This window comes from Macaca fascicularis, chromosome 2 (genome assembly GCF_037993035.2).
Source record: "Macaca fascicularis isolate 582-1 chromosome 2, T2T-MFA8v1.1".
Taxonomy (NCBI): domain Eukaryota; kingdom Metazoa; phylum Chordata; class Mammalia; order Primates; family Cercopithecidae; genus Macaca; species Macaca fascicularis.
Genome location: NC_088376.1, coordinates 123232750 through 123260182, shown reverse-complemented (window position 1 = coordinate 123260182; position 27433 = coordinate 123232750). Strand labels below are relative to the sequence as shown.

Here is a 27433-nt window from a genome sequence, read left to right as displayed (position 1 = left end):
ATTTTCCCAGGTGCCCCTCTTTGTGTGTCTCCATATGCTGATTGTGACTTTCAGCCCTGTGTTCCTTTCATGTAGTAGACATAGAGGCACGCAGCTGCTTGTTTATTTCTGCTTCTTCTGTTGGTTCTGGTGGTTCTTTTCCCCCCAAATGCAGGTCCCTCCTGAGTTACCTACCTTGAAACACTCTCCATGTGCAGCGTACCTTCTGTTCCTGGCAAGCGTCCTATCCCCTAAGCACACTCCTTTGTTTTCCTTCCAGGAGGAATCATGCCCTTGGAAGTGTCTTCTTTCTTGATGTCTAAGTCACGCCAACTCTAGCAGAGCAGGACTGAACTCAGGCCTTAAGGGTAGACTTGGCATTTGTGAATTACACTATTAATAATTGTGCACATGAAATACCCACAGATTCCTAAGCACTGGCACAAGTCAGGCCCTACCCTCATCACAGTTGTGGAAATTAACCATTTATTCAGGATTGGCCATGACTATGGCAGGCAGGCAGGCAGACGTTGTGCCGTTTTGCTTTTACAAGCTTCTTGATACCCATGGGAAGGGTGTTGGTTGTTTCAGCTGCCACAGGCTTTTCAGCCATAAAGACAACACAGTTGGCTATGTGACCGATGTGCTACCTTTTAGTAGCCTGATAATTAAATGTGATGGGCAGATAAAAATAGGGAGACCGAACATAGCCACACAAGACAGTTCTTCTCCTGTGATTGTCATACTCGTTAAGAGGTATGTGGCTGAAGGACAGAAGCCAAGTCAGATTTTAACTGGCCAGAAACTCAGTCATATCTTTTTGCTATTACAAGCATTTTACAAAAGAAATACATTGTTTCTTGTGTAAGAATATGGATTGCATAGTCATTTTTTTTTTTTTGCTTTGTTTGGAATAAAGTTAAAAATTTCTTAATGAAAATTCTCAGGATCCTATTGTCTGTTGTTCCTACTTCAGGATAAATTTGAATTTGTATTTTAATTAACCTCTCTTTCTCTCTCACACTCACACACATGCTCTCATTCTCACTCTCATTCAGCTCTGTTTTACAAGTAACAATGTGTTATTGGTTTGGAATTGATTTCGATGTCATATGTTGTCATTTGATAAAAAACAGTTTAGCTAAGCTGCTTGACATTACAACAGCTGGTAATGTCACTTTTGTTAATGTCTTTAACCACATTTTTAACAAAACAGCAGATGCTCATCACAAAAGCCATTTTCTTTCTCTACTGGATTGTGTAAAATCAGCTCAACGAAGGGCTGCAGCTTGGGAAGACGTCCTGTGAGTGGATGGCTTGACCTCAGTAGAAGATAGGTGTTGAGGTTCTTGATTCCTTGACAACATTAGAACAACAACAAAAAAGATAGTTGTAAAAGCAATGCAAAAAATCCGTTTCTTCTGTAGGAAGAATGCTCTAAAAATGTGGAAAATGTGGTGGCTCATGAGGAGGCCAGGAAGTCTCGGCCTTATGACCATGAAACAGCAAGTTCAAATGAGCCGTCATGGCCACGGGGAGGGAGAACTGTGTTCCTCTAGTGGTTGGAAGATGTCATCATCACTTTGGAGTCTCTAACTTTTAGGGGAAAACATACTACCTTTTCCTCTTCCCTTTCTCCCTCCCTTTCTTAACCAAGGCATTTTTCATCTGTAAACATACACACACAGACATACACACACACACATACAAGCACAGAATGGGATTAGTTTTCTGAAACATTTGACAGTCACGCAGCAGAGACTATAAAAATGTGCCCTGAAAGATCTCCACCAATATGTTTCTCTATGTAACAGACATCTTAGTTTTACGTCTTACCCTATGTTCGTAATTTTTACTGCCTTGTTTGTATTTGGAACAAGGCAGTGTAGTATCACGCAAATTATGACTCTCGTTTGCTCATTTGTGCATGCATTGAGCAAGTGTTTCTGGAGCCGCTGTTGAGTGTGAGGCAATGTGTCCTCATGGTTATGAGCATGTCCCCTGGAGTTAGAGGGCAGTTATTTGGTGTCTCCACCATTTATTAACCTAGTGACTTGGGGCATGACACTTGGCTCATTTGTCCTTCAGTTTCCTCAACTTTAAACTGGGGATAATTCTAGCATCTACCACATAGATTTTTTAGATGGATAGAATTATTTAATCTGTGTAAAATTAATAGATGTGTAAGAGCAATGCCTGGTGTATGGAAAGGGATAAAAAACATTGAATGTTACTATTTCTGTGCTAAAAAGATAGATTGCTAAGAAGGTGTGTGCTTTTAAACATACTGTGGTAGACTCTTCAACTTCCTTTCTACCCCCTTATAATTTAAACTAAACAAAAATTGGCTTGTGAGGATGTGTATAGGGGGAGAGAATCTTACCCTTTGTATATATAAAACACATATATTGGCTGGGTATGATGGCCCACACCTATAATTCCAGCACTTTGGGAGACCAAGATGGGGATCATTTGAGCCTAGGAGTTTCAGACCAGTCTAGATAACATGGCAAAACCCTGTATTTAGCAGAGGCTAAAAATACAAAAATTAGCTGGGTGTGGTGGTATGCGCCTGTAGTCCCAGCTAGTTAGAGGGCTGAGGCAGGAGGATCACCTGAACCCAGGAGGTTGAGGCTGCAGAGAGTCATGACTGGGTTACTGCACTCCAGCCTGGGCAACAGAGGGAGACCCTCTCTCAAATCCCCTCCCCTCAAACAAAAAGCATATACAGTATATCTGTGGAATTAAATGGTGGGGAGTGATTAGAAAAAAAAGTCTCAAGAGGCTCCTTGGGAGGTAATAATGACTGGTGGCAGGCGTCTGTAATCCCGGCTACTCAGGAGGCTGAGGCAGGAGAATTGTTTGAACCCCGAAAGTGGAGGTTGCAGTGAGCAGAGATTGCTCCATTGCATTCCAGCCTGGGCAGAGAGTCTGTCTCAAAAAAAAAAAAGAGAAATTATGAAATAGTCTCGTTTTGTCTTACTTTATCATGGTCTCAGAGTGGGTTTTCTTGAGTTGTTTGTGTTCTGCGAGATTGTTTATGCCCAGCAGGATAATAATGTGGCCTGGCTATGAGTGCCAGGTTAGTTTCTAACAGTAAGGCCCAGCTATATGTGTTGAGCAGTTTCCAGATGTCAAGGGTTTTCTTTTCTCTTCTTTGCTTCCTTATCAGAATAATTCCATCAGTCTTGCCAGAGATTCAAAGATGAGCTGGTAGGAACCAATTTGGACCACATAGCAGTAAGGAGAACCTTGCTCATGCTTCTAAGGAAGAACAACTAGTCTCTTTCAGGAATTGAACAAGGAAGCACAGAGCACCAATTGCTACAGGCAGCCATCTAATCACCATTCAGGGAACTAGCCTGAAGACAAAGCCTTCACAAGGTTAAGAGAGCAAAAAGCTCAGAAGATCTGGGGTCACCAATAACATTGTGAAGTCACTGAACCTGCCCGATCTCTACACTTCCTGTTTTGTGAAATAGTTTCCAGTTCCTGTGGCTGCAAACATCCTGAGACTCAAGCACATTTCCATCTATGAAACAAAGACATGTTTGAAAGGTTGTCATGAAAATTGTGTATTTTTTTTAAAGAAATCATGGACATTTAATTCCTTTGTGAAATAATTATAGAAATAATTTTTGAAAATCTATGTGAGAAGATGATGGACTTACCATTCACTGTGCACTTTCCTACCAAGTCCTCTTACAGGATAATTTGCTTTTTAGGCATCATTCTCCAGGCTAAACAGCTCAGTGAAAGTTTACTTCCTCTACTCTGCCTTTTCTGCAGAGCTTTCACATGGAAGCTCACTGCTGCCTGTATTTAGCTAGCCCCACACTAGACTGCTTGGGATGCTAATACAAGAGCTATTATTATTTTTTTTTCAAAATATCATAGAATACTCAAACTGGAAGGGACCTAAGAGGTCATCTAATCAAAACTCTCGTTTTAAAGATGAGTAGACAGAGAACCAGAGAGTTGTGACTTCACAAAGTTGAAGCAGCTACTGGCAGAACAACTGGACTTTTCCGCATGGCAGTAGATTTAAAAAAAGCTCTTGAGGTGCCTACTACCATTTCTGAGTCCCACAGCCTTGGCAGACATAACCGGTCATTCACTGTGGTCTTCTGTACCATGCTTTCAGGCCATTTTGCATTTCTCAATCCATTACTCTAGCAACTCTTACCAGCCAGTGATTGTTGACAGAGGCACTGAAACCATTATTACATCATGTGCACTTTATAAATCAATAAATGTTTGTAAATCAAAAATATTTATAAATCAATATTATAAATAAGTATTGATGTATTAATCAAATAATTTATAAATCAACATTTATTTTCCAATAAGGGATAGCTATTTAAATAAAGATATATCTTAATCATAACAGCCATATCTAACACTTCTATTTTATATATTTAATATATAACTACATATGGAAGAAATATAGTTTTGCTAGCATACTAATGCACGTTGACTAAGACCCAGCGTTACTTTTGTTGCCAAGAGGACAGAGTCACAATTAGGTCAAAACATTCAAGAGGAATAGATTGGCATTATTGAAATAAAATCCTCAAACATTTTGCTTTATACTTATTTATTTATTTTTGAGACAGGGTCTTACTCCATTGCCTAGGTGAAAGTCAGTGGTGCAATCATGGCTCACTGCAGCCTCAACATTTTGGGCTCAAGCGATCCTCTCACCTCAGCCTCCTGAGTAGCTGGGACTACAGGCGCTCACCATTATGCCCAGCTAATTTTTAGAATTTTTTTTATCGAGACAAGGTTGAGCTCTAGTGATTCACTCCTGTTGACCTTCCAAAGTGCTGGGACTCCAGGTGTTAAGCATTGCACCCAGTCATTTTGTTTTATTTTAAATTTTTTAGGATTGTGTCTCTGAGGCAAAGCTACTATAACATCTGAGTTGTAAAACAACTCGGGTTTTAGACAGCTTAATTTTAAATATCTAAATCACCTTTTTTTTGAGACGGAGTCTCACTCTATCACCCAGGCTGGATACAGTGGTGCAATCTTGAATCACTGCAACCTCTGCCTCCCAGGTTCAAGGAATTCTCCTGCCTCAGCCTCCCATGTAGCTGGGATTACAGGCACGTGTCACCACACCCAGCTAATTTTTGTATTTTTAGTAGAGAAGGGGTTTCACCATGTTGGTCAGGCTGGTCTCCAACTCTTGACCTCATGATCTGCCCACCTTGGCCTCCCAAAGTGCTGGGATTACAGGCGTGAGCCACCACACCCCACCCTAAATGATCTTTTCTATAGTGTTATTTTTTAAGCTAGGAAACAGTTCCAATCTTGCAATGGTTACTAAGCAACAATTAAAATGAAATCTCAATAGATTTTTAAAACTATATTTACTTTAGAAGGAGAAGTGTGTGGATTTTGCACACTTTGTCTCTTGGCAATAAGTAACACTGGGGACTGAGAGAGAGGGAGGCTAAAGGAGCCGGACTTTACTTGGGTGATGGTTGAGGTGAAGGTTGGAGTGAGGTGGATGGCCCTTGACATGTGTTTGTTACTTTTCACTTCTGCGATTCTCCACGAATCACAAATAGCAAACAAAGCTAAAGCATGGAGTCAACGTGGTATTCTTTATTAGCAGTAAATGAATGTCAGAAAAAAAACCCAGGAGATTGCTGGATTCAGGAGCCTATTCCTGGATCAATCACTGTGCTGAGTATTGGGGTATTTGATGGCCCAGCCTTGCTTATGACTCTCTCTCTGGCTGCTTGAGGGAAGAGCTGCAATTGGCCACTCAACCAGGCCCACATGGATATGAAAGATGGGCAGTTCTGCAAAGGCAAAAAGTGTTATTGTCAGAATTGGGGAAGGACACTGGGCAGGTAGTAGTAACGGACTGTTCCAGGCAGCTTCGCTTCAAGTCAAACTTTGCTGCATGGAGTAGTTGGGGAGAAAATGAGGGGTGGGAATAGTGTCCTGTTTTTGCTGTGTTTGGCTCAGGTCTGTTGCTGGCTTGAACTTGCTGGTGGAGCAATTCTGGGTTCAAAGAATGGAGAGTACACCGACGAGAGAGCAAAAGCACTGACAGCTGTGTGACAGATTTGCTGTTTGACACTTTATGCTCTTAATAGAGAATGGCACCAGCTCTGTGACTTGTGTTTTTTTTTTTTTTTTTGACTCTGTCACCCAGGCTGGAGTGCAGTGGCACGATCATGGCTCACTGCAGCCTCGACCTCCTGGGCTCAGGTGATCCTCCCACCTCAGTCTCCCAAGTAGCTGAGACTACAGGTGTATGCCATCATGCCTGGCTAATTTTTTATTTTTTTTGTAAAAATGGGTTCTCACTGTTTCCCAGGTTGGTCTCAAACTCTTGGGCTCAAGCGATCTTCTCACCTTGGCCTCCCAAAATGCTCAGATTACAGGTATGTGTGAGCCATCATGCCAGGTCCTTATCCTTGAACAACCTAACTTGGTGCTGGGATTCTTTGCAATTATTAGAGATAATTTAGTATGATATTTCTGCTTTTCTTTCTGCTATTGAATAGTTTAAATATAAATTGGCTATTTGCAAGAAACAAATGCTTCATATAGGCATAAGTAAACTGTCACAGAGATTATGTAGTAGAAGAAAATGATTAATTGTGCCTTTTAATCATAGTTCCATTATTGTATGAAACCGTCATGTCATTGGACCCATTTCACTAATGAAGGTTTAGCACCACGAAGAGCATATTTGCATTAATGAGGCATCACAGGTTATTAATTGAAATCTAATAACAGCTTGGAATATTATAAGTTTGCATTAATTGGAAACAGAATTGTGGATTTGTTGGCAATATACCTCTTGTCATCTTAGATAAATGATTCCTTGATGGGATATAAAGAGGCCATTTTTGCCCTGATTGGAGTTTCTGGCTCCTATATGTTGATTGTAATTTAAACTGGAATGACCATTTAAACTAGAATCATGACTGATTTCTAAAGCAGAACTTTTTGGTATGCCTGATGCCATCCCTACCATGGCCTGTTTTGTTTTTGACCTGTTCATCAGCCACCTACTAAGGGAAAGAATATGGATTGAAGCCTGTGTAGGTCAAGGAAGGAATGCTCATTAACTCATGTATGCCGGAGGTTGCAATTTTTTGACTTTTTGCCTGAGTGAAAAATCGGACCTTGGTGATGACTTTAAGCAGTAGGATATAGATAACTCCCACATGCTTAGTGTTCCAATAATGGAACACTAGGCCTAAGTGGGTTAATGGCAGTTTTGTTACTAACTTACTTTCCAGGAAGGCCTTGCCTGGCCACCCTAAACAAAGAAGGTGCCTTCGTTATTCTCCATTAGTGCCCCTGTTTGTTTCCTTTAATGTATTATAATTAATCATAACTGTGTTGGTTTACTTGTCTTTTGTGTGTCTCTCTCACTAGTATGTCATCTCTAAAGAACAAAAACAGTGTCCATCTTGTTCTTCGTTGTATGCCCAGCACCTAGCACAATGTGAACGTGCAGTGAATAGCTGTTGAATGGACGACTGAATCCTGGCCAGGGCTGGAAGGGCCTGGGAGGGGCGGGGGTTTCCATTGAAAGCAACGATAGTTTTTTCAGTAGAGTTTCTGCTCTAGATGTATAGCAGAATGATAAAATGCCAGACCTAAAATTTGCCCTAAAATCAGCCTGTGTCCTTGGTGTTTTTATTCCAAAAACGTGGCATTTGGCTACTTTTGGATGTAATTCCATCTGGATTGGTGTCCCTGATACTGGCAAGAACAAAGAAAGGTAGTCCCTGGATATTGTGCCCCACGGCAATTGACTGACAGCTGTGTTTTCTAACATTTCTTAATGAAGAATTTTAGAAACCAATATTCATGATAAACCTCAAAACAGAATTTTAGTGTAATAACTGGCACTTTTGGTCAAAGCTAACAGAAACCAAATAGGCAGGCTCGGCTGGGTATAGCACTGATGTTACAAATGATAACTTTAGGTGGAGTTTAGAATTAGTCCAAGAACATGGCAGTAGAAAATTAGCCCTGGGAGAATGGAGACTGCCTTTGTTCTCTTCCTTTTTCTTCCTTCCTCCTTTTCCCCCTCCTCTTTTTTTTTTTAATCCCCCTCTGGTGAATTGTGAGTGAAAGTTACCTTTCTTTCACTTGGTTTATCTTAAGGAACTATGCCATGGTAGAAAGAACTTTAAACAGGCCATGAGAAAACACAGGTTCTAGTCTGGGTTTTACCACTTAAGAACTGGAGACACTGAGGGAAAGTCCATTTTCTGTATCTGTATCTGGAAAGCAGAGTCATCTTATCCACAGTACAGAATTTTTATGAAGATCATTGAGGAAAATAAAGGTGCTTGGTAAATTGTAAGGCAAATTCAAGATGCTGCTGTTACTCATTTTTGTTGGCTGAGGAGGAAAATAAACAGAAGCAGTGAGAAAGAACTTCACAGAGATTGCTTGGGTTGACTCTTGGTTAAGCAGCAGCCCTTATGTCTTCATCACAATGCATGTCCAGGATTTCACTTGGCCTTCCTTGAGAGCTTTTTCCTTTGGAGCTACAAAGTGAGCATGAATGGATCCTGAGGTTGTACTGCAAGCAACTTAGAGACCTCCAGATTAAAGCAGGGAGATATCGTGTTTTAACCTACAGGTTTGGAAATGATTTTTTTTTTAAGTTAAAATAACTTATATGGGCAAGAGTGCAAATGAATAGGTATTCTTACACCTGCTGGTGAGGTACGGAAAGCCCAGATAGTATAGATGATAGAGAAAGGGATGTGTAACATGCCATTTTGGTGAGGAGTCCTGGCAGATTTTTAAGAGAACTGTCTTTGTGTACTTTTCAAAACGTGTTTTCCTTTATTATTTTGGGGTTCAGAGCATTTCTTTGAAACTTCTTGAATCTGCCCTTGACTGGCAGCTTGTTAGTTGATCCTCCATTTGTGTATTGTGTGAAAACTACCTGTGGCAGAAGAATACACATACGTGTCTTACATATTCATACCCTGATCTCTTGACCTTCTGGAAGTAACTGCAGCCTGCTTTCCCTCCTGGAGAAACAACTCAATTTGTTTCTGCTCTCTGGTTAGGGCATCACATTACCAATATCTACAATAATTTTTTCAGGTAAAAATGTAGTCAAGTTGTTTCAGACATGAGCGATCAGAGTAGTTTATGTGTGTGCATGCATGTGTGTATATGTGTGCATGTGTTTCCTACCAGTTAATAGATACTTACTCCTATTACACAGCCTCAAGACTAGATTACCTTGCAGGCAAACTTTTGAACATGTAAATATGCTTGCCATTCCTTGATTATCAAATTTTCACCAAAGGGAACCAAGAACCAGGTGCCTCTTTAGCCACATTATCAGACCTCGTAGTATCTGAACATTGGTTTGTGTTGGATCATGTTGTTGGAAGATTCATTTATTTATTGATTCATTTATTCACCAGAAATTTATAGAGCAATTTATAGGTGCCGGGCTCTATGCTTGATGCTATGATTCAGCAGCAAATAAACAAAAATACTTGTGCCCATAGGGATTATATTTCAGTGGATAAGATGGATAATCAACATGTCAACAAGGAAATTATATAGTTGCAGGTGCTAGGAGGAAAATAAAACAAGGGGATAGTGAGTATTAGGAAAGGGGTCTTATTTTTGATAGGAGGTCTAGAAAAAACTTTTTGAAGATATGAGATTCGTGCAGTAAACTGAATGGATTCAAAAGGGAGACCTTGGAAGTATTAAGAGGAAAACAATTGCAGGCAGAGGTATGAAGGTTTAAAGCCCCTGAGGAGGGAAAGATCTGGGAATGTTGAAGGAACAGCAAGAAAGCCAGCGGGGCTGAAGCTTTGTGAGAAGAGGAAGAGTGGTAGGAATTGGGATTAGATGGATAGGGATGGGGCAAATCAAATTGAGAGGACCTTGTAAGCCATGGTACAGATTTTGCTGGGAGGATGTTAGAGGTGTTAAGTAGTGCTGTGATCTCATCTGTTGATTTATTTTTTAAAAGAATTTACTGGTTCTTTGAAGAATACATTATATGGGAGTAAGTTTGGACTGATTAGGAGGCTTTGGAAATAACTCAGAAAACAGGTGATGGTGGTTTCGTCTTGATGATAATGGTGTGAATGGTAAGAAGTGATCAGAGTGTTGATATGTTTTGAGGATATTGGACCATATTATATTCAGGAATGTAAACTCACATGATAAAGTCGTATCACATGATTATACAATTTATGTACTGACTTTAGAACCTAATTTTTGGATAAGATAGGTCCATACCGTTCTTAAATCTGACTAAATGTGTAGGAAATGGACAGAATTTCAAAGCTGTAATAATTCTCATGTCCGGTCTTATACATCAGAGTTCCTTGGATGATGCATGATTCTCTCACTAAAACATTGAAAGATGCCAGTGCAAATCCATCCAACTTTATAACCCACACAAACAATGTGATATTGTCATATTAAGCATATTATGACTTTTTGGGGGTCTTTAATTCCATTGTGAAGTAAATTTCAGTTCATGCTGATTTTTAAAAATTAAATCCTTTTCTTTTTTCTTTTTTTTCTTTGTGGTTTTTTTTTTTTTTTTTTTTTTTTTTTTTTTTTAAGACAAAGTCTAGCTCTGTCACCCAGGCTGGAATGCAGTGGCATGATCTCGGCTCACTGCAACTTCTGCCTCCCGGGTTCAAGCAATTCTTCTGCCTCAGCCTCCCAAGTAGCTGGGACTATAGGCATGCACCACCATGCTTGGCTAAGTTTTTATATTTTTAGTAGAGAAGCGGTTTCACCATGTTGGCCAGGCTGGTCTCGAACTCCTGACCTCAGGAGGTCCGCCCGCCTTAGCCTCCCAAAGTTCTGTGATTACAGGTGTGAGACAGCATGCCCAGCAATTACATTCTTTTCTTTAAAAAAATTAAGTTGCCCACCTATAGTGACAGCGACTGTCGAGACTGAGGTGGGAGAATCACCTGAGGCTAAGAATTCAAGTCCAGCCTGGACAACATAGTGAGCCTCTGTTTCAAATAAAAATAATAATCATAAGGATCAAAAAGTAACCAAAGCCAGATGGAATTCTGAAGCAGAAATTTCTAGTGTTTGCCCTGTAGGGTGAGATCATTGCCATATCCCTGCTAGGGTAGGGGCAACAGTGATTGACTGCACTATATTTTATACCCAAGGAGAAATTACAGTACCATATTCCTAACATCCCATTAAATGCTTAAAGGCAGGCCAGGCGTATTGGGTCATGCCTGTAATCCCAGCACTTTGGGAGGCCGAGGTGGGCAGACTGCCTGAGATCAGGTGTTCAAGACCAGCCTGACCAACATGGAGAAACCCCATCTCTACTAAAAATATAAAATTAGCCGGGAGTAGGGGCGCATGCCTGTAATCCCAGCTACTCAGGAAGGCTGAGACAGGAGAATTGCTTGAACCGCGGAGGCAGAGGTTGCAGTGAGCCAAGATTGCTCAACTGCACTCCAGCCTGGGCAACAAGAGCGAAACTTGGTCTCAAAAAAAAAAAAAAGCTTAAAGGCTTGCCTTTTATCCAGCATAACCAGTGGTGGCAGTATGGCTGCAGAAGCTCCAACAGAAGAGAATATTTCTGCTGTAGACATTACAACTCTTTCATTACAGCTCCTGTAGACATCCTGAGAGTCACCCTGATTAGAATGGACTAGGTCTTGTGTCTATCCCACAGCAAATCTCTGTGGGTAGGGGAGTAAGACGTGCCTTTTAGCTTGGTCTGAGGCACATTCTTCATGTCTAATGATGGAACTCTACTGAGCCCTTGTAGACCGAGAGTAGGAGATGATTGAATTCCCAAATGATGCCAGGGTTGTTGCTGGAGGAGGAGGAAAGGGGCTATGGGGCAACAGATGTTCATTGCCCTTTGAAGGCACCGTAGCATCCTCAGGCTACCTACCCTCTAAAGCATGGAGCTTTGGACCTTTAGGTTTAATGGCAGATATATTTTGATCAAAAATACCATATGCTTCTTTTCTCATTTGCTTTGTGCTTACAAAGGACAAAGACAAAACTCTAGAATAGAATTTTGCAAGACAGCCCCATAGAAGAAAAAAAAAACCCTTTTTGTTTTCAACAGAGTCCATCAACATTGATCCTGAAAAAAAAGCATGTTGAAGAGTATATCCGACACTATTCTATTTCTAGTGGTGGACTGTGATCCTCATACAAAATTCTCTCTTGGAGTTCAGGTTGATGGTAACTATTTCCATAGCTTTCCTTCTAAATGCTGTGGCATAGATGACAGAAAGTAAATAGGAGAAATGCCAAAGAAAACAAAGAAACACCTATATTTAATTTCTGACACCAGTGGTTTAATGTCTTTCACATTCAGTTAGGTGAGCTGTTTGAAGGAGCTGGTTTTGAGAAGGGTTATAGTGTCCAAAGGAAATTATTTTCCTTGGCATGTCAACAACTGCGATAGAAATACTACCAGACCGTAGGGAACCTCCTCTTGATGCTGGAAGGTGGCATGCTCAAAGGATTATTGTTCAAGGTCAAAGAGCAGCAGCTAATAAGCACAGCAGGGAAGAAAGGACGGTAGAGTGAAAATTAGGGTCACGTTTACACTTACTTTGTTAAAGCTAAATTTATTTTTTAAGTGAGAAGCACTGCCTTTATTAAGACAGTTAATGCCTAAGAATAAATGAAAATATATTGAAATAATGTGTCTTTCTCTTCTGAACAAAGGATGTAAACTCAGGCTTTAAAAGAATCCCAGGGTCTTAATTCTGCAAAAGACATTATTTTATCTTACTTATCTTTCCTTATTGGGAACACTGGCAGATATTTGGTCTTTAACTACAGTGTGGTATAACCTGTATCCATTCAGATGCCCATGTCTGATGGTCTCCTTTGTGTATGCAGTCTGGTAAATCTCCCTTAACACATCTATCCAACTAATATTTGTGATTTTAAATAAAAGATGTTACCGAGACTACATATAATATTAGTAAAATATCCGAAGTTAAAATTCTACCAGAAAGGTAAAGTTTAGTTTACTAGGATAAAAATAAATACTATACAGATTATCCTGAACTGTACCCACACTTATGTTTCGCTAGGTAATGCTAGAAAATGGTATTTTCCCCTATTTTCAAACAATTGCTGCATCCCTGACTTGTGCAAACTACTGTCATCCAGTTTGAAAGACTATTACCACATATGCCACTTATCTATCCATATGGCATATATAGTGTGGGACTCTAGAGTTTATTAATATATGTAATGTATAACACTGAGGAAATAAATGCCATTTAGCATTTTTTTTTTTTTTTTTTTTTTTTTACTTTTCGCCTCTGGAATTGTAGGTATACATTTATTTTCTTGTGATTGTGGCTATCTCTTCATGGGCAGTAAATATGAGTATTTTGGGACCCTCCTCTTAGTCTCACCAGGCAACATTTGTTTGCTTTGTTTCGTCCATTAATCTAGCACACCCCATGGACAGAATAATTTAGTATTAAACCCCTGTGAGAAAACCCCTTCACCAGTGAAAATAACTTAGTGACAGCTGATTTCATCAGAGCCTTCCACCTTGATTTTCCACTGTCCTAATAGTGGCCTGGCAAAGCACTCAAGTCCCATGGTGAAAGAAAGAAACGCACAAATGGGCCTAGATTTCTTTCCCTGAGTTCATTCAGCAACTGCGCCGTTGCTCCGTGCGGCACACTTTCAACAATTAGCAGGCGTATGTTTGCAGCTGACTGCATTTAGCTGTAAGAGAAGCTCTGGGATGACAGCCTAACTCAACTCCTTTATTGTTACGGGAAAAAAGTTGCTCAGGGTTTCTTGGCTATTTCCTTGCTCCTTGCTTACTCTTTTGTTATTAAATAAACATCAATGTATAAACAAATGGGATTCAAAGAAATTCTGTGCACAAGCAGTGAAAGACCTATCCAGCATAAAGCCAGAGTCTGCTGGATCCCTCCCTTCGCATGTTGAACTTTCACCTCTGTATTATGACCCCCACGGTGGCGGAGGTGGGAGCGCAAAGGCACTGCGTCCTTTACATCTTGCTCCTATAGTGCCTCACAGTTTGAGGGCAGGATGTGTCGGTTTCCTTCTAAACCCAGAGCTGCTGCAGTCTCTCCTCTTGAATCGTCAGTGAAGACTTGTAGTTTGAGTTAAGAGTTCTTATTCTAAAATTTCAACTCTATCTCATACTCGGTTTGCAGGTGAGGTGGTTTCTGCAAAGACAGAGAGTTCAAAGCATCCTTTTGGCTTTCAGTCCTGAAATCCTGAAAGAGGTTTTGGAAAGCTTTGTATTGTTGGAGGCTTTTTCCTCCTGGTTGGATTCATTAATACCCTTTTGTGAGTACTATTTTGCTTTTTAGAATAGCTTTTTCTAAACAGCTTTCTCTGGTGGAAAATCCAATTTAGTTGCAAGCAGTATTACCAGTTCCGCTCCTTTATTTTTCTTCCTCAGTGAAAGGAAAATAAAGGATTGCGTGTCAAAATGGAGATGTATGATTTCTGGCATTAGCACTTCTATTAATAAATTTATGCAGCAATTATATATCTTCACATTTATAATTTATTTGTAACTGAAGACAGCTTCTTTATGTTGCAAGAGCATATTTTTCTTCAAAACACATTTTATTTTCTTGGATCTTAAGCTTTTGTTCCGGATTTCCATTGATAGCAGACGCATGGTAGAAAGTTTTAGCTGCTTTACACACCAGAAATGGAGTAAACTTTTGCTGCAGATTTAATCTGAGACATACTGAAACTTGGGTGGTGTCCATGATATTCATCTGCTCAGTGTTTCTTTCTTAGGAGGGCTAACTTACCCCCATTTCAGACGAGTCCTGCCTCATTCAAATGGTTTGAAGGTAGCTACCCCCATTCTCTCTAGTTTCCAAACTGGGTGATCAGAATAGTTCATTCCTCTGTGGTAATGTTTAGTTTTAAGAGCGCAGGTCCAAAGCCAACCTATTTAGAGCCCTCTGAGAACATTCCTCTGCAGTCATCTTTGAGTAAATCTGTTTGAGAATGAAATCAGATGAAGTAAAGCGGGAAAAAGAGAAGAGAGAATGGGGTATTTATGGTATCGTTTGATAGCTGGATCTAGTATCATGCTGGGGATGGGTCATCCCAGCGTACAATAGCCTCTTGTTAAATGTTCAGGAATTCTGTGAGCTGGTTGATAGCATATCGGTAGCTTGAAATTGGCCACAAGTCAGCTCCCTCCTATCCCCTGCCCCTTTTGTTTTTTTAAATGAGTATATTGTTACATGTTTAACAGCTGTACTGCCTAGACCCATCCTAAATAAAGTCACAAGACTTCTTGTCATGTGAGCAAATTAACCTCTGTTCCACCCTCCTCTCCTTTAGTTTGACTTTGGTTTGCCATCACATGCAATTGTAAGAGATTTGGATTGGCTAAATTATTTATTTTGCCATTATGATAAACATCTTCCCTTTGTGGTGTAGGTGAGAAAATCTGAGGAAACCAGTACAGCTTTTGATGACAAAGCTGCATGTCCCTGTTGCATGTTAAAAAATATTTGAAGGAGGTAATGCGACATTTCTAGAACTTTTGATGGTTTATAACAACCTGACAGATTATTCAGTGTTCTTGGGGAGCCCTTAATTGGCAAAGAAAACAATAAAATTTGCTTTGTGAAGCGGTGGTGGCTGTCTAAGATGAATAATCTTTGAGGGAAAAAACTAGGTAACATGAAGTTTTGAGAGAGAATTAATAGTAGGGATGGTCTTGTTTCTAACATAGATTTATCCGTTGGTGATAAATGATGAATATTTGAGACCAGAATGCCTATATCATAGCACTGCACGATTCTGTGGAGATTTAGTGCCTTGAAACAGTCCCACAGGTCTGTTTTTAGTCATCTGAACTAAACTGGAGGCAAAATGCATTGGAAATGCTTATATCCAGCATACACTGGGTTTGATTTTAATTTCTAATAATTCATTGTTGGCTATTATGTGCCCCCCATGCCATTGTAGAAAATCAGTAGAATAATAAGCAAGCCCAAGTGGTGAAGCTTGTACATAAAATACATATAATGTGACTGCAGAATCTGTTATCTCCTTGAGGTAGCAACAGAAAGAGAAATAAAACTACAGACAAAGTATTTAAAAAAACACCTTGTGTATTCACAATACAATTTCCAATAACACCAGGGTCTGTGTATTATTTTCAGTAGAAAGTAATTCAAAGGAGCCAAACATTATGGACTGGTGGACAATCTAACAGTGAGAACATATGAATAAGACTTCAAATAGGTCGAGAGTTAGTTAAAGGGGAATGCTGAGGGATTTAGGTCAAAGTCTTTGGAATAAACCTAGACCATTGGGATAATCTAAAACAATATCACTGGAATTGGTGTTTTTTCTCCAAATCATTTGGGAGGTGTTCATAGTGCATCACATGCCCTTTTATTTACAAAAAGTGCTTTCTATTTGGCAAAATATTTTCACAGACCAGTTGAAATTAGAGAAGCTTCATGTTTAAGAAAAGAATTAAAACTACAATCAACACAGATAGGAGAAATACATTCTGGCATTCTATTGCGTGGTAGAGTGACTATGGTTAACAGTAAAATATTGTTTATTACAAAATAACTAGAAAAGAGGCTTTTGAAGGTTTTCACCAAATGGTAAGTGCATGAGGTGATGGATATACTAACTACCCTGATTGGATCATTACACAACATGGATATGTATTGAAACATCAAATTGTACCCCATAAATATTATGTACAATTAAAACGTATTCATTAAAAAATACATAAACATTAAAAAAACTTCAGTTAACTGAGAAAATGTTCAAGACTTACCTAAAGCAAATACTAATCAAGTTTGCCTGTCCTAATTTTGCCTGAGAGCCCCTGTCAAACAAGGTAGTGACTTTGTAGCTACAGCCAAGTCCCTCAGTCTCTCCAGGCTCCAGAATACTTGCCTGTAAAAGCACAAGGCAAAGTTGGTTGGAGAAATGAATAAAAATAACTACCTCCTTGGGTTATTATGAATGTTAAATGAATTGAATGAAATAATTGATGCTTAGCGCTTAGCACAGTGACTAGCACCATCCCTATCGATGGGAGTCAGCCATTACTATTGTTATTAGAGTTATTAGTTGGTCTCCCCAGCCTTGCTCATGAGTTTCATTATCCATGTGTAAATTAATAAGTCCCCTTAACAACTTCTGCCCTATGGATGCTGGAGAGCTTTGCTCATGTGTGAAGCAACTCAACACAAATCCTGTGGGGCATCTGCCCTGGTATCTTTTGAGTAAAGCACACATTTGAAGAGACCAATTTCTCAGTCCACTGTGCCTTCATACACATGGCAGCTCTCCTGAGGGCCACACACAGGCCACTTTCATGCCTAGGGTTACTTTGGAAACTGTTGGTCTCTCTCTTTAAGGTATGACCTACTGCTTGCCTCCCTACGCCACCTTCCAGTGAATTTTGCTTATGCTGTATGGCCTGTATTTGGAGGCCTATGACCTCAACCCTTCATTTAATTTTGGTGACTGTATTCCAGAGCACTTTCATTTGGTGTGGTGAGTGTCAAATTTAATTTATATTAATTGTTGAGGGTCTCTGAAATTACAGTAACAAGGTTAATATGTTTAGAAATCAAAGCTATGAAGATACGTTATGGTAAGCCATTTAGAAGGCATACTTTTTCACTTACAGTTGGCAATAGAAATACTGCTTTAAAAAGGGTCATCATTTTGTTACTGAATTTGTTTTCCGTTGCTGCATAACAAATTATCCCCAAACTCTGAGGTTTAAAGCAATAATCATTTATTTTTGCTTGTGTCTTAGTGAGTCACGTGGGGTTTAGCTGATCTAGGTTGGGCTCAGTGGATGGCTCTGCTCCATACTGAAGGGTCTGATTCTGCTTTGTGTCTTTCATCTCCCTTAGACTAGCAACCACACCAACTATGTCACTTACTCCTATGGCTGTAGTGGAGATGCAGCAAGGCAAGCAGAAATGCTTAAGACCTTTTAAGGCAGAGGACGAGAAACAAGTGAAGATGCACTGTCACTTCTACCCATATATCAGGGCCTAAGGAAGTCCTAGGACCAGGCTTCTACTGAAGAGGTGGAGAAATACATGTGGCCCCAGAGGCCATGTACAGGTGTGGATACAGGGAGGGCTAAGAAATTGAGGCCAGCAATGCTATCTACCATGGCTATTAATTATGTGCCCCTCTGAAGATTTGCTGCATGGCCTTAGTTCTTTATGTTCTCTGCTTCTAACAGAATCACTATACTCTCTCTTTCTGGGCACTTAGTGTATTTTAATCTCATGAGTATTGAACAGTGTGCTGCAGACTCAGTTTTCTTTCTTGTGTTGGATGCCAGAAAGCTGAAGACAAACTAGAAGCTGCTTACAGCAGCCACATCTAAATGATTCTTATCCTTTGTCTTATTCCAGGCTCTAGTTTTGTCTATGACATTTGTTTACTTAACCTATTCTTAGATATTCTTAATCTTGTTCATTCTTAACCTGTTCTTGAATTATATTTTTGTCTTTTGTATGCCTCTTAAATTGTCTTGCATGCTGGGCACAGTGGCTGAGCCTGTGATCCCGGTGACTTGAGTGGCTGATGTAGGAGGATCATTTGAGGCCAGGAGTTTGAGACCAGCCTGGGCAACATAGTGAAATCCCATCTCTTAAAAAAAAGAAAAAAAAAAGAAAAGAAAGACAAAAAAAATGTTAGCCGGGCATGGTGGTATAGTGGTGTGCACCTGTAGTCCCAGCTACTTGGGTAGCTGAGGCAGGAGGATCACTCTGTGAGCCCAGGAGTTTGAGGCTGTAGTGAGCCATGATCATGCTGCTGCACTTCAGCCTGGACAACAGACTGAGAAACCGTTTGTAAAACAACAGCAACAACAAAAATTTAAAAATAAATAGTCTTGCATCTTTTCTGGTGCAAGAAGAAATAAATTTTGAAGCACCAATTTACTACCACTATTAGCCCTTGACCTGGGAAGTAAGGTTACAAATAATATAGTAGTAGCTAGCATTTATTGAATACTTCTTCCTCTTGGGCCCTGTGCAAAATATTTTTTGAGCAGTACCCAAGTCAGTTCCCACAGCAACCTTATGAGGTATGTGCTGGCATTATCCCTGTGGAAACAGATGCAGTTTATGTAACGTGTTCAGGGTCTCACAGCTGGTAAATATCAGAGTCATGATTTGAGCTGATGAAGGCTGGCTTTAGCTCTCACATTCTTGACCAGTTAGTCATACTGCTTTCCAATTGATACGCTAAAAGGAAAGGATAAAAGAAATGGATGGTAATTCTTTTCTCTTTTCTTGTGTCCTTGATTCAACTTTTATTCCTTGCTTATCTTCTTTTTTTCCCCATGTCTCTCATAAATATGCCTAATTAAAATGTCAACTGCTAATAGCTTAAAAATACCGTTTTAAACTCTGACGCTTGGTATTCCACTCACTGCAGTTTAAACAGAAAACTTCAAGGATTTAGGTTAATGAATATGATTTATGAATCACTCTTACCAGTACAGATATGTTTATCATAACTGTCCTTGTATTTATGATGAACATAATCCTTCCAGGTACATTTTATGTTTCCTTGCAGAAGTTGGTTGGTAAATGTGGAAATTAAACTGGAAAATATGGATAAATCAGCACAATTCCAAACACCTGCTCAAAACATTCATTTTAGTGATTTAACAGTTGACTCTTTAGGATGTTTTTCTAAAAACATTGGCTCTAGGCAGAATAAGTATTCTCAGTGAATATATTTGTTGACAGATCACTTAGAAGCTACTACACTGACAGATTTTAGGAATTCTGTATGAGTTTGATGACAAGCAAAGGCCATTTTAGATGAGAGTGACTTCCTGTTTTACTGGCTGATTCTCATGTATTTGTATACTTTTAGTGATGAGGTTTTCTCGCTTTGATTTTTCAATATCTCATTTGGCTCAGTTATTTGGAAAGTCTTCAATGTTTTTTTTTTTTAATGGGCATCATGCTGTCTCGATATCGTTACTGTACAACTAAAATCTTAGCAGGAAACTGTAAGTAATCACTTTTCTTTCAGAACAATTGTAATTCCCACAACCCTGAAAAACTCTGAAGCCATTTCAGTAATGATCATTTTCTATTAATTATCTGTGCATTTAGACAGGGAGAGGGTTTATTATGTTTTATTTTAATTCTCTTAAGAATGTCCAAATGATAGCTTCATCTCTTCCAGTTATCCCCCCTTGAAATGGCTGCACAGTAGATGTCTGACAGATTGATGTCCACCAAAGCTGAGTTTCATTCTTCTGCTATTTAGTCATTGCCATTTCTTCAACTAATAGTATATGTATGGTACACTTAAAACTTTGAATTTCTTTTGGTGGTACAAGACTGAAACCATCCTTGACCTAATAAAAAGAAAAAGAAATGTATTGACCGATGATAGCTTTGACACCCTAGATCGGAGTACTCAGTGTTGTTAAGAATCTGTGTCTCTCCCAGTTGGGTGCAGTGGCTCACGCCTGTAATCCCAGCATTTTGGGAGGCCAAGGCAGGTGGATCACCTGCGGTCGGGAGTTCGAAACCAGCCTGACCAACATGGAGAAACCCCATCTCTACTAAAAATACAAAATCAGCTGGGCGTGGTGGTGCGTACCTGTAATCCCAGCTCCTTGGGAGGCTGAGGCAGGAGAATTGCTTGAACCTAGGAGGTGGAGGTTGCAGTGAGCTGAGATCGTGCCATTACACTCCAGCCTGGACAATGAGAGTGAAACTCCACCTCAAAAAAAAAAAAAAAAAAAGTCTGTGTCTCTCCCTCCATGGGATCTGATTCCTCCATGTTGCCTTCTTTGGACACCTTGTCTCATGTGGTGGTCATTGGCCGTACAATGCTACTATCTTGCCACTGGTAACAATCTCAGCAGAAGAGAGCAACTTTTTCCTCCTCGCTGCCAAGTAGCTCATATCAAGAATCCCCCAGAGAACTTTCATTCGTCCAGCCATGTCACGTCATGTCATGTGCCAAACTCAGACCCAGGGCTGAGGTCATACCCCTCATGCGAATTTCTTCATGTGAAGGGAGTAGCTGTGGTTTCCTACAGGAAAATTGAGGCACTATCATCAGAATGGGAGAATGGTGGCTCAGTTAACAGAAAGAACATTTGTCTACTACTATATGTAAATGAACAAAAATATGCCTATAGGAATATATTCTTACAGTTATCAATCTGTAATCTACAATTAACCAATATTTTTTATTTTTTATTTTATTTTATTTATTTATTTTTGAGATGGAGTCTCCTATGTTGCCCAGGCTGGCGTGCAGTGGTACGATCTCTGCTCAGTGCAAACTCTTCCTCGCAGGTTTAATCAATTCTCTGCCCCAGCCTCCTGAGTAGCTGGGATTACAGGTGCATGTCACCATGCCCGGCTAATTTTTGTATCTTTAGCAGAGGCAAGGTTTCTCCATCTTGGCCAGGCTGGTCTTGATCTGCTGGCCTCATGATCACCCACCTCGGCCTCTCAAAGTGCTGAGATGACAGGCGTGAGCCATTGCATGGCCACAGTTAAACCATTTTTTATAATGAAAGGTACTTAAAGAAAGCATTTTCTCCTTTTTAAGTAGATGATTGATTGATAGTGGAAAGAACCTCGGGACATAATTCCATACAACACGTATTTCTAGAGCTTTCGTTTATGGGCCAGGCACTGTGCTATGTTCTGGAAATACAAAATGGAATAGGCTGTCCTTTCCCTTGATCTCCCACCCTCAAAGTCAAGGGGAACAGTAAAGCAGGCAAGAACATGAGGTTACAATTCTGTGTGATCAATGAGTAGCTGAGGATTGTGCAAGCCTTCTTAGAAGTTCAGAAGGGATATCTAGCTTAGGCTCAGAAAGCTTCTAAGCTGGGGTGATAGACTTTTCATCTTCTGGCCTTTTCATGCCTCTCCAGCTATATCCTCCACCTTGTTTCCAAATGCACTCTTCACTTTAGTGTTGCTAAACCCTTCTTAGTTCTCTGGTTACCCTAGTCTATCATGTTTCTATGCATTTACTCATATACTTGGCCTTGCCACCTTTTTGGTTCTCACTCCCTTTAATTAGGAATCAGCTATGGGGTAGCAAACTTGATGGAGTAGACACAGTGATTGAGCTCTCAGGAACCTTGCTAGCCTCCTCATCATGTGCCTTCCTCTACTGAAAGGCGGGGTGGTCAAACATTACATTCCCAGATGCTTTACAGCTAGGGCCCTGAATATGATTCTGTTTTGGCCAGTTAGATGCCCTTGTTTGAGTTTTGGAAGACAGAATTGAGACTGAAGCCACCTTTCTGTATTTTCTGTGGTCTTTGCTGTCTAGAACATTGGAGGAGATATCGGGCCTTTGGGCATTCATCTTTCAGTACCTGGCCACTCAGTTCAGGGCCACTGAGAAGCAGTGGATAGAGCATTTATTTCGTTGCTAGTGTGACTTTCCTATAAAGCCAAAGACTGTGTCAGTGACTGCAGCTTTCTGATCCATGTTCATAATTCAGATGGTTTATTTCTAATAACGATTCTCTTGGTGACTTCCTGATTCTCTGCCTTTCTGATGGTGGCAGAAGTAGTGGTATTCCTTGTCGTCATCCTGAATGTCTTTCTAGAGCCCACAGCTTCAGCTCTTTCAGTGACTTTGATGCACCCCATTCCCTAGTTCTCTCTTTCCTTCAAAAAGCTCAACCCTGCCTGAAAAACAAACTTACCTCTACTGAGACTCAGTGTCTATCCAAAACTTGGAGATAGCAGAGCCATAAGGTTGTCATGAGGATGCAATGAGAAGAGGCATGCAGGGAGCCTAGATCATAGCATAGCATGTGGAACTTGCTATGGAACCTTGGGCAAAAGGTTATAATTAACTTGTTGTGCACTTGCCAGTTTTGTCCATTCAGTGAGAACATTTCTTTGTACAGGAAGCGTCTTTGAATGGAAAAAGATGTTTTCCTTCATCTTCTCAAAGAGGAGACGATGTGTATTTACTTTTGTTGTTGTTACCTGGATTCCTAGCCCATCATTTCTCAGTCATAGTCAAATAACTCCAAACTCTCTTTGGGTTCTAGTCACTCATTCCCTCGTTTCACATGTTGCATACAAATGCTTTGCATCAATCACTTTTCATGGCTTAGTTATCTAACTCAGAGTTTTGCAACTTCTGACTTCCTTTGTATCATGTTAAGAATAGAACTTCCATAGAGCCACAAGCCGTGAAATCATCAGGCAGGTAACTGAATTTTACAGTGGGCGATCTTCGATTTGAGCCACTAAGATTGTGAACTGAACTTCAGTCTTCTCATCTTTAAAATGGGTATTTACTGCCTCACAAGGTTAAGAACATCAAACTAGACATTGAATATCCCTGCACACATGTAATTCATAAAGCTGTGCAAGTGGAGCTGGTTAAGATAATGACTAATGTGGTCAGTGAGCCACAACATATGAGAAGCATGTAACCGTTGCTTTTATTTCCATGGATATTTATTTAGGGTCTCTTATGTGTAGATGTTGCTTAAATATTTATGTACATGTTGTGTTGTCACTTTCTCTTTATCATACAATTATTGGGCGGATATTCCTACCCTCATTTTACAGGTAAAGATGTTAACCCAGTGAAACTGACTTGTCTGAAGTGATACTGACTGTGTGACTCTAGCCTTTGGCTTATTTCCTTCCTTCCATCCAAAGACCTCAGATTTCCTAACAGAGTTTCAGGTATTGTTGCCTACAAGGACATCATGCCTGACAAGCTTTGTCTCCATCAGTGTCAGCGTCCTGATCAGTTCCACCTGAATCATGAAGCTAGCCCTCATCACATAGTCACATGATTGCTGAAACAAGAGTGTCTGGCAGCTAGCTACCTAGTCATATTTTTCTGGAGGGAGAATCACAGATGTAAGATGTTTCCTCAGTTTAACTCACATTTTAATTATTAGATTTTTTTTTAAGTTTGCTTAAATGAGAAAGTGTGTTTTTGTCTCACTGAGGGGCTTTAGAAGCTCTTGTAAGAATGCATTGTGTGTTCCCAGGGGACTCTCACCCCACCTCCGCTTCACTTTGCATTATGAAAAGCAGTAGAAGGAAGTTCGGTTTTCAAAATGTCATTAATTATTCTTCCAAGGTGGTTCTGGCATCAGTAGGGATTCCTTAAAAGAAAACCATTATGCTCTAGGGAGGTGAGGTACTGTTGGGAAAAACAACAAAAACTTTGTTGTTTCCATGCATTTGGTGGAAATGTAATGATTTGTTAGTTCTTACTACCTGTGTATTTTGAAATAGAAAATTGTTTGAATAATACAGCTCCTTGGAGGTTTTCATGCTAACACCAAAAGGATACTGTATAAAAATTTTTCCTAGTGTGTATTTTATTCTAATTAGAAGAGATGAAATATTAAACCAAGGATATATTGTACCTCTTATCAGGTCACTGGGTTTTATCTGCCATGTCCTATGAAGTTTTGAGCTGGCTTTTTTCTAGTATCAAGACTGTTACTAATCCATAGGGCATGTTTGTATAAAATAGAAAAAGATATTCCTTTTGCGGAGACACAGCTCCCCCACGAGGTACATGGCCTGGTGATAGGGACCAGGCTAGATAGCCCCCAACTCGTTTCATGGGCTGATGCAACGTGTGGTCTTAACAACTGCATGTTACATCTGTGGGTAATAGAAATCTTCAAGGTCCTATGTGAGGTAAACGGAAGCATAATTCCTGAGCTCACTGGGAATTTGGGATTTGTGAGCATAGTCTAAAACTGAACCCCCTGTAAGGATAGAAATTGGATAGCAGCTCAGTCCTCATGAAACAGAGTTGTGGGCAGGTTTGAGACAGAATAGTGAAGAATTTCAGCATTATGTGGTATGGGATACCAGGCGTTAGATTGTCTTCTAGTGGTAGTAAAGTATTTCTGAGTGAAGGGTACAGATAATGGGTCTGGAATCTGAAATTTAAGTTGGGTTTGCACAGTTCCACAGAACTGTTTATTTTTCTGTTTATGGGGTGAAGAAGAATATATAGCCCTTGTCCCTGATAATATAGTTACTAGTTACACTTGCAGTCCAGAAATGTAACGAATGGCAGCTGGGAAGTAACCCTGACATTGAGCTCTCTGGATGCCCTGCTTTTCTCCTCTCCTTGCCTTGTGCCAATGGAGGTGTGCTTGTGTAAAAACAGGTAGCAGCAAGAGTCATATTTGTCGGATCAACAAATATATATATATATATCTCTATATATATCCCATGCTGACTATGTGCCAGATGCAGGTGACTTAGTCATGAGCAAGTCTAGACTCTGTCCTTGACCTCATGGAGTTTAGTTTAGTGGAGGCAATGGACAGTAAACCAGCAATTACTGAAATACATGTATTATTACAGATGGTGAGAAGTTTTATAAAAACAACTACAGGATAAAATGAGAGCATTGTTGGTGGGGAGGGGGCTATGATGGACAATTTAGAAGGATTTAGATTTTGAGCCACTCTACTGATAAGAAAATGTAGGAAACAGACACCATGAAGAATCCATTTTGCCCCAAATTCTTCTGTTTGATAACGAAAGTGTCTATAATCAGCATGTGAGAAGATCAGCATTTTGACTTCAAAGAAGTTGCTTTAGACATGCTATTGGAGTCTCTGCTACGTCCTTTGGGATTGTGCAGGCTCCTGCTGCTGAGACCTCTGCTCACGGCCACTGCCGGAGGTGAGAAGTTCTGGTAGGTTGGGTGTAGTTGCTTTTCCTTTCTCAGTACAAATAAATCAGTCGGGTTACTTCATGTAAAACCTCTTCTCCTCTCAACAAATGTTGAAATGTTTGTGTTTTTCTCCCCATGATGAGGAAAGAAGCCTGGAGAGGCTAGAGGTTGCATCTAGTCAAGTAAAGTTTTGTGATTAAAACCCCATTGTAGGTATTCCACAAATATTTGAATCAAATTGATTTGTTAGCTCCAGGGTGTAGGAATAGAATCTGGGCTGAGCTGTTTGATCTGCACAGTTTTTTCTGCTTGAAACAGATGCTGTGCTTGAAATTCAAGCATTTTCTCACCTGTAATCTTATATTTATGCTATTTGTCTGGTCCCTGAAGGCATTTTAAGGATGTGACCCTGTACCATCACAGCCCTAGGTGTTGAATTCATTTGTTTGTACATGACCCTGGTAATAGAAAAGCTTCATCAGTGGGTGCCATCTTTGGAATCTATCTTTTGAAAACATTGCACCTTTGGGTCCCTGTGGCACTGTTGTCCATCTACTTTTGTTTTTCTGAGTGCTCCTCTGACTTTGCCCTTTTTGTTTCAGATTCCTCCTCCATTCTCAGCTAGATATTCACTCCCTCACTGGCTTCCCTTTCTCTTCTATCCTTTTTCATCTCCTTTCCTCTCCCCCACTTTTTTTCCTGTCCATCTTTCTCTTTCCTCTACTCCATATTTATTGAGTGCTTGCTCTGTGCCTCTGAGGCTATACCAAGGTAGACTCTGCTGGAGGTGGTAATGAGCTAGTGAAAGAGCCATAGGACCGCAACTCGACACCACAGAGTGTCTTAGGAGTACATTGAAAGAGAACCTCAACTAATTGTATCAAGGCACAGCAGACTCATACATTTGATGACTTGAAATAAGTGATAGATATTCCATGTTTGGAGGAGCATATTTACTTGTCTACATTTGTCGGTGTCTCTCTTGGAGGACTGGCTGGCAGGAGATATTGAACAGGAACCCATTCTTGTGGAAGTAAAACCTTGTAAGATTTGTGAATCTAGGTTGAGCTTGTCTGCATGTATATATGTATATGAGCATGTATGTTCATGAACATAGTCATTGTGTTGTCTGTCATTCACAATCTATGACCTGTAGGTATACACCTATGAAGTTTTGTAAAGGCCTATGGGCCCCATGCCCAGAAACTCTGATTCCCTGCTTTTTAGAAAAGCTTATTGGGTGAATTACAACCATTCCACTTGAAACTGTGATAGGGAATAAATGTAAACAGTTTTCTAAAGTGGAGAATAAAAACCTGCCCCATTAGATTATCTTTTTCCAGATGTCTCTGCGACTAAGTGACAAAGTATGTTACAGACCATAAAATGTTGCAAATTTATTTTTGAACCTGTTTTGCAAATACTGGAAGTGTTATGGATATTTTCCTATCTCCATCTTGGCCCAACTCCATTAGGCAATTACTTATGTTTAAACTTGATTTCTTCAGAAATATAGTTGGATCAGTGACTGAGTAGTACTTCTGTCCCTATCCTTTAATATCATTTCTCCCAGACGGGTCATGCTTGAATCAATCTTTTTGGCAAAACATGGAAAGACCTCCACTTACATTGTGTCTCAGTGGTGGTAAAATCAGTCTTTAACAAACAGTTAATGTAAGAACTGTGCACAGTAATAAATAAACCTAGGATTCCAGCTGGCACATAATCTGATTTTAGA

At 40.0% G+C, this 27433-nt stretch overlaps 1 protein-coding gene across 23 annotated transcripts in view; it reads left to right on the top strand.

Moving 5' to 3' along the window:
* FHIT (fragile histidine triad diadenosine triphosphatase) overlaps window positions 1–27433 on the top strand; it is a 1487537-nt gene that overhangs the window by 1074744 nt on the left and 385360 nt on the right. The window lies entirely within an intron of this gene.